At 37.8% G+C, this 14770-nt stretch overlaps 1 protein-coding gene across 5 annotated transcripts in view; it reads left to right on the forward strand.

Moving 5' to 3' along the window:
- Positions 1–14770, forward strand: part of EBF1 (EBF transcription factor 1) — a 461328-nt gene that overhangs the window by 189655 nt on the left and 256903 nt on the right. The gene's annotated exons all lie outside the window — the stretch shown is intronic.

Genomic DNA, 14770 nt, shown 5'->3' on the forward strand with positions numbered 1-14770 from the left:
AGCAAGGATTAGAGAATACTAATGGAAAGAAACCCGGAGATTGGAGTGTATATACAAAAGTCCAAGTGCCTCAAAGAGGGTTTTTAATATTAATTTTGTTTTGTGCAGACAGAGGGCCACCAGCTGTTTAATTTTATTTTGGTCTAATAGGGAGTTTAATAACTAAGAACATCATCAGTTTCTTTTTTGTTTCTTTTATTGAGTGTCAAATAGCTAACAGCTTTTATTGCAGATCTCCCAGGGCTGGGATTGGGAAGTTGGGACATAGACAATGTAAGGAGTTAGAACCTGGCAGAGTCCAAGGAAAACTAACCGTACTCTATCCTAAAAGACAATATACATCGTATTTTGGCAATTGAATCTTTCAACATGTGGATTTCAAGAGTGCCTTTGTGGGTGGACAAAGGAAGTTGGGAGAGTATTTGGGGTGCAAGTTGGGGGACAAAGACAAATGGTTATTGTCTGCATGCTTAGTAACAGAGGAGATAGAAACCTACTGGGCTTGCCTTAGAGAATGATGTGGAGAAAACCTGACGAACATGGTGGCCCAGAGGAAGAGAGTAAGAATGTAATTGAAAAGCAAAGGAAAATATAGTTTCATTAAATATGCCCAGTTATAAAATGGGATTAGAGTTATAATGTATCCAAAACAGAATAGTCTTTCCTGACTTACTGGGTGTATGTTTGGAAGATGTGGTCTGCATTACAAAGATTTGGTAGCTGTAAGTCCTTTGCTGAGGCATTAGTACCATAATGTTATAGGAAATGGAGTTGAACTAGGAATATAGGGAGAAACTTGGGGTCCTTTTAGACCTCTTGAACTGGTAAATTCACAGATATTAATAGCAGAGATAATAGCTACTTATAATATATATATATATATATATATATATATACTAATAAAATCACATGAACATAGGTTTATACACTTTGTGTCATGTTGGACCCTTTTTTCAGAAATATCCTCCAGCTACTCACTAAAATCCTGAAAGCACTTTTCTCAAGGAGTCATGATTTTGGATATTCTTTCCTCCAGTGTAGATAGAAATCTTGATGCCTTCAGGAGTGACTGTGGCTAACTCTTTGGTGATGAGGCTCTCCAAATTTAGGTAGGTTGGTCCAGATGTGCAGTTTGTTATTGGACCCCTCCTCAAAGTCTACTTAGTATGGCTGACCATGTCAGAATTTGTGTCTTGCTGGCACCAACTTTGAGCCCAGAGTTACTTCCACTGAAGCATTAGAACAGGACCTTAGTTCAGGGTATCTTAAAAACCTGGCTAAAATTTGTAAATTCCCAGAATAGACCCTTTGTTGGCTATTCCACTAGAAATGCCCATTCATGGTTCTCTCTGTGATTTCCAGAATATAGTCTGGAGATTGTCAGGGAGATTAAATCAACAACACTATCTATTCCTATGTGTTGGGGGTAAATAAGATTTATCTCCAGACTCCTAAATATGAGTGTCTCCTCCTTCTGAATTCTATTTAGGCTGAATGGTGTTGGGATAGGTGAATGGACAGGGAATAATGGGGAGAAATGGACATAGATGGGACAACTGAGTTGGAGGTGACAGCCATGGTCAATAAAAGAACATAGAAAAGTGACTCTCTGGAAACTTGAAAGTTTCTCCTCCGACTTTGATTGGGTCACCTCTGGCTTTTAGCATAGTTGAAGGACATCAGGTCTCTTTGGTAAACTTTGGCTTTAGTGGATAGTTTTCCAAAACCAGTTACTGAATTGGACAGATAAGATTATGATGGAATTAAGAGAAGACAATGTTGGATAAAAAGTCTCCAGGTCTGGCGTATGCCTGTATAGGCCCATTGTGTATATCTCTTATGAATTAAAAGCTCAAGTCAGTCCTCATCCAACATTACTATTTTAAGCAAGATGGCTGTAATAGGTTTCTTGTTTTCCCCAAACTGGGATCTTAGAATCTCAGCACTAGAAGAGACATTGGGAACCCCCAAGTCCAACAAGAGCTGTGTATAAAACATAGACATAAATAGTTATTTTCCCTTTGGTTAAAGGTTTCTTGTGAGGAAGAAACTCACATGTTCAGAGGCAACTCATTATACTTTTGGATAATTAAATATTAGGAAGTTCTTCCTTCTATGGTTGCCTTTCTATAACTTCCCATTCATTGCTAATTCTCTTGGGGCTAGAGCAAAACAAGTCTCCTGCCTCTAAATTGTGACAGTCTTTTGATCTGAATTTTAAGAAATACATCATGTCCCTCTCTAAGTCGTCTCTTCTTCATGGTAACCAACCCCAATTCCTTCAACCAAGTCTCATACAGCATGACCCTCATGCTCTTTAACACACTCATCACCTTCCTCTGGATGTTTTCCATCTTACCAGTAGCCTTCTTACAATGTGGCACCCCATGCTAGACACAGTACTCCCTCCAGTGAAGAATAGAAGAAGAAATAGAAGACTGTCACCTACCCAGCCTTTTATTAGCACAGTTGAAGATTACATTTGTCTTCTTGGTCAATAGAACACCTTGTTGACTTGTATTGAACTTGCAACCCACCAGACCTCCAGATCATATTCAGATGAACTGATACGTAACCATACCTCATCTGTGTGTACTTGTGAAGTTGATTTAAAAAAAATCCAAGTGTAAGGGTTTATTTGTTCTTATGAAATTTCATCTTATTAAATTTGGTTCAATGTTCTAGTGGGTTGAGATCTTTTTAGATGCTGACTCTGTTATCTAGTAGGTTTTCTATCTTTTCTGCTTTTCTGTCTTCCAAAAATTTGAGTAGCAAACTATCTGTAACTTTGTTTTTAAACAGCATGAGTTCCTAGGTTATTCCACTAGGAATTTGCTTCCAGGTTAATATGGTTCCATTAATGACTACTCAGAGTTGCCAGTCATTCAATCAGATTGGAGTCCATCTAAGTAAAATATTTTTATCTTTTCTACAGGAATAACAGAGATAGATTGAGTGGTTTACTTACATGTAGGTAAAGTATATCTACAAATATTCTTCTGATCTAATTGTTTAGTAATGGTGTTAAAAAATGAGGTTAATCTAGCATGACCTGTTTTTTCTTTTGAAGTATTATTTTTGTTTTTAATATATTCCCCCCTCTGTCCTCCCATCAATCTGTCCCTTGTAATGAAGAGTAAGAAAGAGAGGAAAAAAACCCAACACAGTTCAACAAAAACTACCAGTGTGTCTGCTGTGTTTGAGATAGTATAGGCAATATTCCAGAGCTAGAGTCTCTTACCTTTACAAAGAAAGAGGTGAGGGTGGTACATTTTCTCAACTTTTCTCCAGGACCAAACTTAGTCATTATAATTGTATAATATCTGATTTTCTCCCTCCCTGCCTTTCTATGTACGTTGTGGTAGTCATTTCACATGTTGTTTCTATTATTTCTTAAGTTCATATAAATCTTTACATGCTTCTTTTAATTCTTATACTTGTCTATTCTTATGGCAATATCCTTTATTTTCATATACTACAATTTGTCTAATCATATGGAAGCCCAGTTGATGAACTTTTTGTTTCCAGGTATTCTTTATCACAAAAAATGCTGCTATGAATATTTTGGCATATATGGAGCCTTTCTTTCCATCTTTGACCTCTTTGGGTCTGTGTCTAGCACTGAGATATCTGGGTCAAAGGAAATGAACTGCCATGACTTGTTCTTAATGAAGTGATACCAGCCCTTTGTGATCATCATTTCCTTTGTTACATGTTAATCACTGTCATTTTAATAACAGCATCTAGAATTTTGCCAGTCATTAAAGATTGCCAACCTATGTTTTTCAGTGTCTACTCCCTCCACTTTTTTTTGAAAAGCAAGGCATTCACCATTCTTCAATCCTATGGCACTTTTCCCATTCACCACCATCTTTGAGAGACCATTGGCAGAGGCTCAGCAGTCACATCAGTCATTCCTTTCAGTCCTCTGGTATATAGTTCATCTGAGCTTGGTAACTTGACCTCATCAAGGGCAGCTAGGCTCTCTCTTGCTATCTCCCTACTTATTTCAGGTATCAGCTCTCTATTAGCCATTTTTGTTCTTTTCTTTATAGCTTGAAGATCATTCTCCTTGGCAGAGAAATCAGAGGCAAACATAGAGTTGAACAGTTCTGCCTTTAAACTGTAATCTATTATCATTGTTCTATCTACTTCAAGCAACATTCCAGTCCCTTTAACCCCCTTCTCTTTTCCCCAATGTAGCTTAAAAAAACCCCACAAACCAAACCAGACAAACCTCAAAATAACCTCTTTAGTGAGAAAGAAGCCTGGTGTAATAGAATAAACATTGGATTTAGAGTCAGGCAACTTGGGTTTAAATCACAGTTCTCTACTTACTAGCTATGTAACCTCGGGCAGGCCATTTCACTTCTTATTCTTATTTGTGAAATGATGAGGATATTAGACCACCGGTTCTAAATCACATATCCTTTCCCAGATTTTTTTAAAAGGGAGAAATGAGTTTCTAGAATAGATGTGTGGCATTGATGTGCATTTCAAAGGTGAGTGGAATGGAGAAGGGAGAATAATAGTAACACTTTACTCAGGGTCTGTTCTGTTCATCCAGCATGGCCAAAACCTGAGGACATCTTGTGTAGTTAATGGTCTTTACTTCTTCAGTAAGGGCTACAAATGTCTGTGGGCTAGAGAAATGAGTGTCTGGGCAAATAGCATTAATTGAGCAAACTGTTCTATCTGTTAATATACTTCCTGGTGCCTGAATGGTTGTGAAAGTTTCTTCAATGTTAGATGAAGCTTGAACACCCTTCTGCAATGAGTTTTGTAATCAGCTGATGTAAAATGCAAAAACAAATCTACATTGTTTTTCCTTGGCTCTTGATGTCTCCATCACTCCTAGAAATGGAACATTGACATTCTTTCACCATGCCCCACCAAACCCTATAAAAAGGGGGTTGGTTCCATGCTTAATGTCCTCAAGGGCCTGTCCACCTCTGTAAGATCAGTATGAGACTCTAGGAGAGTTTTTTTTTTTATTGCCTCCTATAAATACCCCATTAAAGTAAATTAAATATCTCTTGTTTGTCAGTGAAAACACATTTGAAGATATTGCTACTGGCCTATCTAATGAAAAGAATGGGAGAAACAAAGAAGGGAAAACTGAGACTGTCCCTTCTATTTGTGCCATATAAGATGTCTGTGATGCATTACAATCATCACAATAAACTTCATTCCACATGTTTTTTGCATTGTCTCTTCTTACATTTATTTTCTGACTATTGTTTCTTTTTGTTTCGACAACAGCTGGAAACTGTAAATTTGTGCTTTAAGACAGTGTTTTCCATTGCCCCAGCTTTTTAAAGAAGGATTTATTTTCTTGTGAACAGACAATGACAGCAAAGACTCTTTCAGAAGGCTATCGTCCAGGGGGTGCCCACTGCCTTCTGATGCTGTCCCTTTAAATGAGGGATCCAGAGTTCACTTTCTGAAGTTCATTAGCTTGTGTTATCAATAATTTAGGATAATACTCAGTGGTGCCTGAGTGCTTGGCCCGCCCCATTTTCACTGTCAGTTTTCTCATACCCTAGCAGTCCAGTGAACTTGATAAGTGTCCCATCATCCTGTTAATCAAATTACTTATGAACTAAAATTGACAGTTTTCATTAATTATAAAGGATTATTCTAATTGCAATTCAAATTTATTCATTTAGAACAGACGGCATTCAGTAATATTTCAGGAAATTTGCATATTAAATGGAGAGGGTCGTCCATTAAGTATGGTAATGTATGCATATTTCCTTATTTTTAACTTCTGGGCCATATGCACTGCTGCTACTTCAGCAGGTGAAAAACCAGAACATGCTTAATTTGTTCAACAAACACAGGGGCCAGAGCACATCTTTTGGCACTCACCACTGGCGTTTTCCTACCTTTATTCCTCATACTCTTTTCCCCACGTGCATACCTCCCTGTGTCCCCCACCCCCGTGATAGGTATCCTTCGAAGAAACTTTTTGATAAACCTGTTTTTTTTTTTAATGTAGGCACAGCTGGTAGGGGTTGATTGAAATGTTTTGCCATCGAAGCTGTGTTCATTAATTTCTTCAAGATGCTGAAGTAGGCATTAAGGTTGCCGGCTGGAGTCCTTCCCTGTGACATGTGGAACAGCAAGGGGGCTAATCGTCAGCCTTGTAACATCAACTGGTTACCCCCCTCGTGCGGCATGAACCTTTCCCCTCCAGTGAAAAATGAACCTGTCTGAGACAAAAGCACAAACTACGCATGCAATGAGACAGTGCCATTATTCACACCCATATAGGCTGTGCTCAGAGATCATTAAAAATCATATCACCATGATATTAATAAGCACCTTCCCCAAACCAGGTCTCTGGTAACAGAAAAGTATATTTAGAGCCACCCCCACCACCTACATAATCCAAGATCATGAATCTGCAGAAAAGGCATGTAGGATAAAGGGTGACAAGCTTGTGTGGAGGGGGCCACTGGGCTTTTAAACAGTTTCCGTGTCCCAGGATTCATTGCATCACCCTTGCTGGAGAAAACGGTTGTGGGTCAGGGCTGCATCAAGTAGTTACTGGCGAGTTTTGCCTTAAATACTTAGAAATTATTGCTATCTGGTCTTAATGATTTGAATAAAACATCTGCCAACTCATTCATCTCCAAAAACTCACATTGAGGAGCTCATTGCTCATTTAGCCGAGTTTTAAGTAGGTTTGTTTTTCATTTTCTGCAGTTAAACTAAAAGCTTTGTTGTTTTACATACAGTTATTTTACTCGCTGAGCATATTTATTTCAGTCTGTTTGTGTAGTGCAAATGCTTTTTTAGCCATATGTTATTGATTGAAAAGCATACATGAACTTGAATTCTGAATAGGCACTGAGTGCTTGAGAGGCATGTGTGAAACAGAGGATAAATGCCGATGTCTTTGATACATCCTGACCGAGACCCTCTTTTGTCCCTTAGTCCCTGTCACCTCTATTTCTCCATCCTTGGAGACAGTAAGGAAATCACGGAAATTATCAAATACTATTTATTTTAGTTGTTTATGTACTGTCCCAAAGAATCTCAATGTGACCATCCAAGGGCTCCACGAACTCCTCGAGGGGATATAGTCATTCCTATTAGAATTAATGTGAATGATGCAAGGGGAAACCTACTGCCAATATTTTAGAAGACATTGATGGAGAGATTCTAAGAAGTCATTAAAGTTACTGGAGTGTACTGAGTTGGATGAAGGAAGTCCATTCTACCCTGTCATCATTCCCTTTCTTTCCCTCTGCCTTTAAACTATAAAAGCCTTCATCTTAATCCTCTTTCTGATCAGAGTTAATTTTCAGTGCAAATATTTTATTTAATTATATCCTGATCACTGACATGTAATAGTAAAATAGTATAAAAGAATGCAACAGCTGATTAAAGTGATACACAGTAATATAGGCTTTTTTTAAAAAAGAAAATGCTTGCTCTGTAGTCATTTTTTGAGGGAAATATTAAGTTGCATGATGGTACTCAGTGGTGCAGAATAATAGTCCAAGATGTTGTATAGTGTTGATACTCGGTAGATTATATATCCCAATGCAGAATAACCCTAATGATGAATTCTTTAACAGAGAAGTTCCTGGGTAAATGTTGATTGCATCAGGATGTGGGCAGAGGAGGAGACCATAAGTAAGAGAGGACACTCCAACCTCCCTTCCCCCCCCCCTGCCCTTAGGAAATGCCAGGCAGAGATTTCCAAGAATTTCTGTTATGCTTAGTATTCATGATAACTATACTCTTTATCAATCAGTTAGTGAACTGATAAGAGTCAATTCTGTGTGACTGGCCCTGTGGTGGGTGCTGTGGGAAATTAAAAAATATATAAGGAATATTCCCTGCTCTTAAGGAACTTCTATTATAGGTAAAGTTTATAAAACAGATAGTATCTTGTTTTATCCTTAGAATAATTCTGGGAGGTAGATACCATTATGACCCCCCACTTTACAGATGCATAAACTGAGGCATAGAGAGGTTAAGAGGCAGAATTTGAACCCAGATTTTCCTGAACCCAGGTCCAGTGCTCTATTCACTGTGTCACCAGCTGCCTCTACGTAGGACATGAATAAGAAACAATGAAGGAACAATGAAAACTGAAATATAATGTAGTGCTAACTTATGTGGAAATTCAATGAACTTGCTTAATCGTTGGAATTTATCCTCTGAGAAATGACACAATAACCTGTTTAGGTTTCTTAATAGGGGCTAGAACTATGGTAAATGAACCAGAAGTGAAACTTCAGGGTATGTAAACAATGGACATCTGTGGTTTAAAGCATGCAGGCAGGGATTGAATCTCTCTGCATCCTATAGTACCCCAGTTTGGCCTTGTTCTTTTTGGGTCTCTCATTATCACTTAAATAGAAAATTACATGCCTTTTTGGACTTTGGGTTGTTCGAAATTTCACAAAATTTCTTAAACTAAGATATCTTGTCTGCATTTGCATTCTGGACAAAAGAACTCAGATATTGGGTTATAACTCCAGTGGGATACACATAATACATTGTAATGACTACATTTTGCCATAGGTTGGCATCAAATTAAAAGCAGATGCTATTTAAGCAAATATTTAAGTTATTTTTGAATGTTCTTCATTGGTAAATAGAATAAGCAAGCAAAATCCTGGGTTATATAGTCTCTAACTTACTATTTTTAGGGATGGATTCTGAGGACTTTGGGAATCTGAAGGATGTGGGTATAACTCCAGTTTCCATATGGGTGTATTTGTTAAGTATTATTGAAACAACAAATTTATATCAGAGTAGAATAAATTGGATAATGATGGAATGATATCACTTCATCTAACCACTAAATTTCTTAACAATTTTGTTTTGAGTTGGGTGTATGTGGAGAGAGTAAACCAATGAGGAGGGGTCTGGTAGATATTCACAGGCCCAACAGTGGGCCAAGTTGGATGAGAGAATGAATAAAATGGGCTTCCTCAACTTCTCCTGGGGTGAAGGTGGGGAGGAAAAATCCATCAGGTGAAAGTAGAGAGGGAGGTGAGAACTGTATGAGACAGTGATTATTTCTGCTCTCATATGCAGTCAAAGCTCTGGGATATGTTCTCCAAATCTTTTTTTTTCCCTAGCTCTAAATCCAACCTCTTCCAGGAAACTAGTTATGTTTTAAAACATTTTTTTCTCAATGAATTTAAAAATCAGGGCCAGTAGGGGACAATTTATAATGGTTATTGTCCTATAGAATTCACCAGGGCAGCAAGTATTGGCCCCAGTTGGTGGGTACACAGCAATGTTATCCTTCAAATCAATCACAAAGTTCACTCTGGACTTTACTAATGAAACTTTGCAGCAAACTTCTGTTCTTAGAATTCCAGGCTTTTTTTTCTGGCAGAGGGAGGATCTGTGGCAATTTTCAAGGAATTGGCCTAGAATATTGTAAACAGGGGCAGGAACTCTGAAACCCAAGACCATTTGTTCTGCAAAATATTTAAAGATGAGAGAAAATTACCAGGTATTGCTGAGATTAGTCAGAGAGCACACATCAATAAATTTTTTATTGAGGAAAGGAAATCATATCTAAATAAAATATATGGTTTTAAAAAAATCATCTCTGCTTCAGAGATTAAACATACTGTTTCTTTACTCTAGGATCTAATTTCACCAAGGTAATTGAAGCTCACAGGTCTCCTTGAGACCTTGTCTAAGCAGGAGGTGTATTTAGGATTTAATGGTGTGTGTTTTCTTTCTTATTCTGGTATAGTTCCACGAACATTCTAAGTACCATTAATGGAAATTAAACATGTGTTTTTTAAAGAGAAATATTGACAGAAGGTTATGCTTTTGTGGAAAATAAGCCAACTTGTACCGGGCATTTCTTTAATCACCAGTATACCTGATGCTGACTTGTAGAATGTATAAAAGTTATTTCTTTTACTCAGGCTAAACCTTTCCTAGTAAGGGATCTCTATCAGTAGTTATTTGTTTCCATTTTGTAGATAGGGACCAAGAAACTTAGAAATGAAATTATTTATTCAAAGTCACTGTTGGAGAAGGTAATAGAACACATTCAGTCTGATTCAATTCAACAAGCGTTTATTAAGTACTTTCTTTTGGCAAAATGTAATACTCAACAATCATAGGATCATATATTTAGAGTTGAAATGGACCTCAGATGTCATGTAGTCCAACTCCTTCATTTTAAAGATGTCAGGGAAGTCACTTGTTGTAAGTTACTGTGATAGTTACAGAAGTTGGACTCGGGTCACTAGGCTCCAGATACTGACAAACACTAAATTCTCTGTCTTCAACGGACTTACATTATTTTTTAAAATAAATTAAATTTTGGCTATTATTTGTACTTTTTAATAATTTTTCCATTATTTGTATTATTAAGCATTTATTTTTTTCTTTTTCCCATCGCCACACCATGCCTTACATTATAGCACAATTTCAGCCTCAAGGTCAATTTGGATAATGGTTTCTTTCAGTTTCAGATGCCTACAGTTTGGACATTTTTCATTTACATATTTGATTACACTACAGGCTCTCTGTTTCTACATAAATATTTTTACTGGCAGTTTTTTTTCATTAATTAATTTTAAATTTTCAGCATTTATTTCCACAAGATTTTGAGGTTCAAATTTTCTCCCGATCTTCCCCCTACCCCCCACCTGGAGATGGCATGCATTCTGATTACCCCTTCTCTGCCTTCCCTTCTATCACCTCCCCCCATCCTTTTCCCCCTTACTTTCTTATAGGGCAAGATAGATCTCTAAACCCCATTGCCCACTACTACAGGCTCTCTCTTTAGGAGGTAGTGTGGTTCAGTGGAAAGAATGCTGGCCCTGGAGCCAGAGGGTTCAAATTTCACTTTTTATTTTTACCCAGATGATCTCAGGCAAATCACTTCATGTCATCTTCAGCATTCAGTTTCCTCAACTCTTAAATGAGGATGGAGGTCTAGATGATCTCTAAAGTTCCACCTCAAGAACTATGACCCTATTATTTTGAAATTCTCCTTTCAGCACAGGACTTTCTCTTCCTACCCGATTCTTTCAAAGATAGAAACCAATTCCTAATGACCAAAGCTGACCAAATCGGATAGCACTGTGAAAGAGAGGAGTGAATTCTTGCTGACCCTTCCCAGGATTAGAGTATACCCTGAAGGATGAGTTCTGATTGTTCTTAATTTAGTATTCATGGCTGCAAATGGTAGTGATGGTCATAAAATTATTCTATCTTCTTTAATATTCCATCAGAATACCTGGCCTTTCAGTCAAGCAGGAGTTTTCTCGTACATATGTCTATTACATACATTACTGTAGTTTTTTTAACTTGAAATATATTTTACAATTTTTCTATAAACACCCTTTCCTCTGAGCATTTTTGGCCATCATTGGGTAAGGCAGGATTTCAAGCATTTGGTGCAATTTACAACACACATATACACATCTCACATTTCAGGTTACTCTTCTGTTTGCCATTCCCAACGAGCTTCCTTTCCCGTGTGGCATAATATTAATGTTTCTTCCCGTTGGCTACGCAGCCTGGGGGTCACAGCTCATGTTTCACAACATGAGACACCCAACCATAAATCTCCTTTAAATAATACAGACGGCGGCAGGAGGGGTCACTGCAGAGGAAGCCAGTCAGTCTGAACAAAGTGGCATTGATGCATGGCAGAAGCAACAGCTTGGCTATGGGCTCTGCTGGACAGGTACTGTGGGGGCAGCTTTTACTTAAGGGGGAGAGAGGCGTGTGCTTTGCATTTCTCCTGAAGAGCCAACCAGTTTGGGTTCTCAGTGTGAGCTGGCTGCCAATCATTGAGGCTCCCTGAGAATAAACACACTGCACCTCCCAGGCTCCAGCTGGAACACCTCATTAGCATAATTTGTGTTTGGAGGTGCAAACGCATATCTTTGGTTATAAATCTGCATTTTCTTGAGGTCTCTTAGCCATATTTAAACGAAGTTGGGCCCTGCCAGGATGGAAGTAACAATGCACACCTGATCTGAATACTGGATGAGTTGTGGTATGGTCGTTTCCTGTTCCAGGACCCAGAGTGGTTAATTTAAGGGCATTGAGAGAGCTTCATGAAATGCGAACCTTGTAGCTGGAGTTAATAGGAGCCTCATTTGCAGAGGAGCTCGATGAGGTGGGGAAAGAGATGAGCATTTGGCTGGGAGTTTGTTTTTGTAGATAAAAATTACAATAATTTCTTGGCATTCACAGGACAAAGTAACATGCTTAGATTACACATTTGTGAATACACTGTCACATTCAGAGATATGCATTGCATGTGTGCAGATTTAGTTCAACAAACATTTATTATGGACCCAGTGCATGGCACTGGGAATACAAAAAAAATGTATATGTCTATTTGCACAATGTACAGCATATAGGCTTTTAATGATACTGAGCAAATGTACAGTGTATATACATACAGATATATTCTTTATGTGCCCAGATATATAGCATACATCATACATATATGTACATATATGTATGTGTGTATATATGTGCCCCAAATTGAACTGTATATATGTGTGTGTATGCATATGCATGCTTTCTACATGCTTGAGATGAATTTGTATGCCCAAAGAGTGATTTTCAGTGCAGGTATATCAATATACTGTGTGTGAAATAATTACTAAGTATAGGCAATGTGTGTTATAGGCAAAGAATGAAAGTATGTATATGGGAAACCATAAAGTTTGGTATTAAGGTATTAATCATCAGTAGCCAGTTTGGACCTGTCAAACTATATGGGAGAGTACACCTGATTGATTCCATCATGTATCTTAGTTTTGCATTTTATTTGTTTTCGAATTCTTTTTCCGACAAGTATTAGATGATTCAGAAAAAAAGAACAAAATGTTGATACTTTCCTCCCTTCTGACATCATTCTCCCTCTTGGGGGAGATATGCTATTCTGCCAGACCTGGATTGCCACCAGATTGTCAGTCATTTAGCTCATTGCAGTACAGTGGTATGAAGCATCCGTTGTAATACAGATTATATCTTGTAAATGCCTTGAGAACAAAAGACCTAATGTCAACTTAGTTGAATATTATGCCTCTTTCAGTTGGTTTCACATCTGAGCATTAGTTATTTTTTATATTGTCAGCATTAATTGCTGTCATAATATATTAATTATCTAGGAACTAATTTTGGGGAGAACTGTTTCTGTTCCTATTAATTAATATTAATAAATTTCATCGATTTGACAATTCATCTAATAGCAACAGGAAGACTGATTAACTCACCATTATTTACTTGTATAGAATGGTTTTTTGATAAGATATTAAGCATATTGAACTCTGGCTTATAATCAGCAAATGCTATTAAAATTTTTGCATTTCCATTGAAAATAACTATTACAGAGGACATTGGCAGTGATAAGTAAATGTGTTACATAAAATCCTTTTAAAAATCCACTAAACATGTACCAATTCACTAAGAGCATGCATATATTCTTTCAAATGTAAGCTGCATGTGGAATTTTAAATTCATTCAGTTCAACTCATTAAGCCCAGATTGAATACCTGCTTTGTGTCAAACACTATGCTAGACTCTGGGGTTGAGGAAGAAAGAGACTTCCCAGGAAGTATATCGACACAATTCCTGCCATCAAGAAGGTTACTCTTTTTGAGGAAGATAAGAATTATGCAGGAAGACTTGAGTTCAAATATAACTTCAGATACTAGCTATGTGGCAAGTCACTTAATTCCAATTGACTTCTTACCCCAACCCCCCACAAAAGATGAGAATTATATTTGTGAAGTTAAAGTACTGGAAGAATTGTCAGTTTTGAAGTAAGTTGCCCAATTCTATTCCCTTTGATTAAGTAAGATGGAGTCTCAAAGGATCATATGAAACTCTATCATAGATTTAGAGCTAGAATAGGCTTTAGAGGTTACCATGTTCATCTTCCTCATTTTATAGAAGAGGGAACTATGGCTGAGAGAGGTTAAGTGTCTTCCTGAGGGTTACACAGATAGTAAGTGTCAGAGGCAGGACTCACACTCAAGTGTTTTAGATGCCCAGCCCACTCCATTAATCAATCTGCCCCAGTTTGCTTATAGCTCAGACTTGGTCATGACTGACTCCCCAATGAGAAATTGTATCAAGCTGATTGCCATTCTTAGGTTTAGACACAACTGGCAAGAATGTGTGGTGCAATTCTGCTCTCTTGAGAACAATGACAGTTTAATTCTACCATGGACTAGTGAGGAGAATCCTGAACTGTTCTTCTGACCTGAACTCAAGGATGGAGCCAGCTAGCAAGAGTTCTCCTTGGTGTTATCAAAATTTTTGTGGCTATAATGTACCACATACTTGGAAGGTCCATGGCAATAAAGCTTCAGTTTGAGGGGTCAGAAGCAAGAAGAAGGTCATATAGAGCCAAAGAGTCAGTTACCAGAGTAGAAAGTATGAAATACTAAAAAAAAATGGGGCCCAGAGGCAGTGGGTGCATTCTGGGACCAGAAGAGATGAGAGGCATGAAAGGCATGAAGAAATGTTAAGGATCAGGCAGGAAGGAAGCACAGTCAAGCCTGGCTAGAGTTTAGAAAAATTATCTGTACAATTAAGTTTGAGCTTGAACAGAGAAAGTTGATATACAATTTATTATGTTCAATGAGGTGTCCATTTTTGACCCCCGGTGTAATGTTGATTCTTGTCTTCTTGCTTTCTTCAAATGAACTTCAGCTGTGGACAGCTCCTGAGTGCTGCAGTCCTTTCCTTCATGGAAAATTTGTGTCCAAGAATTTGGGTACAGTCCCAAACTCCC

This window comes from Petaurus breviceps, unplaced genomic scaffold (assembly GCF_028583685.1).
Source record: "Petaurus breviceps papuanus isolate PSGF00001 unplaced genomic scaffold, PetGlider_PUasm1.0 551, whole genome shotgun sequence".
NCBI lineage: Eukaryota > Metazoa > Chordata > Mammalia > Diprotodontia > Petauridae > Petaurus > Petaurus breviceps.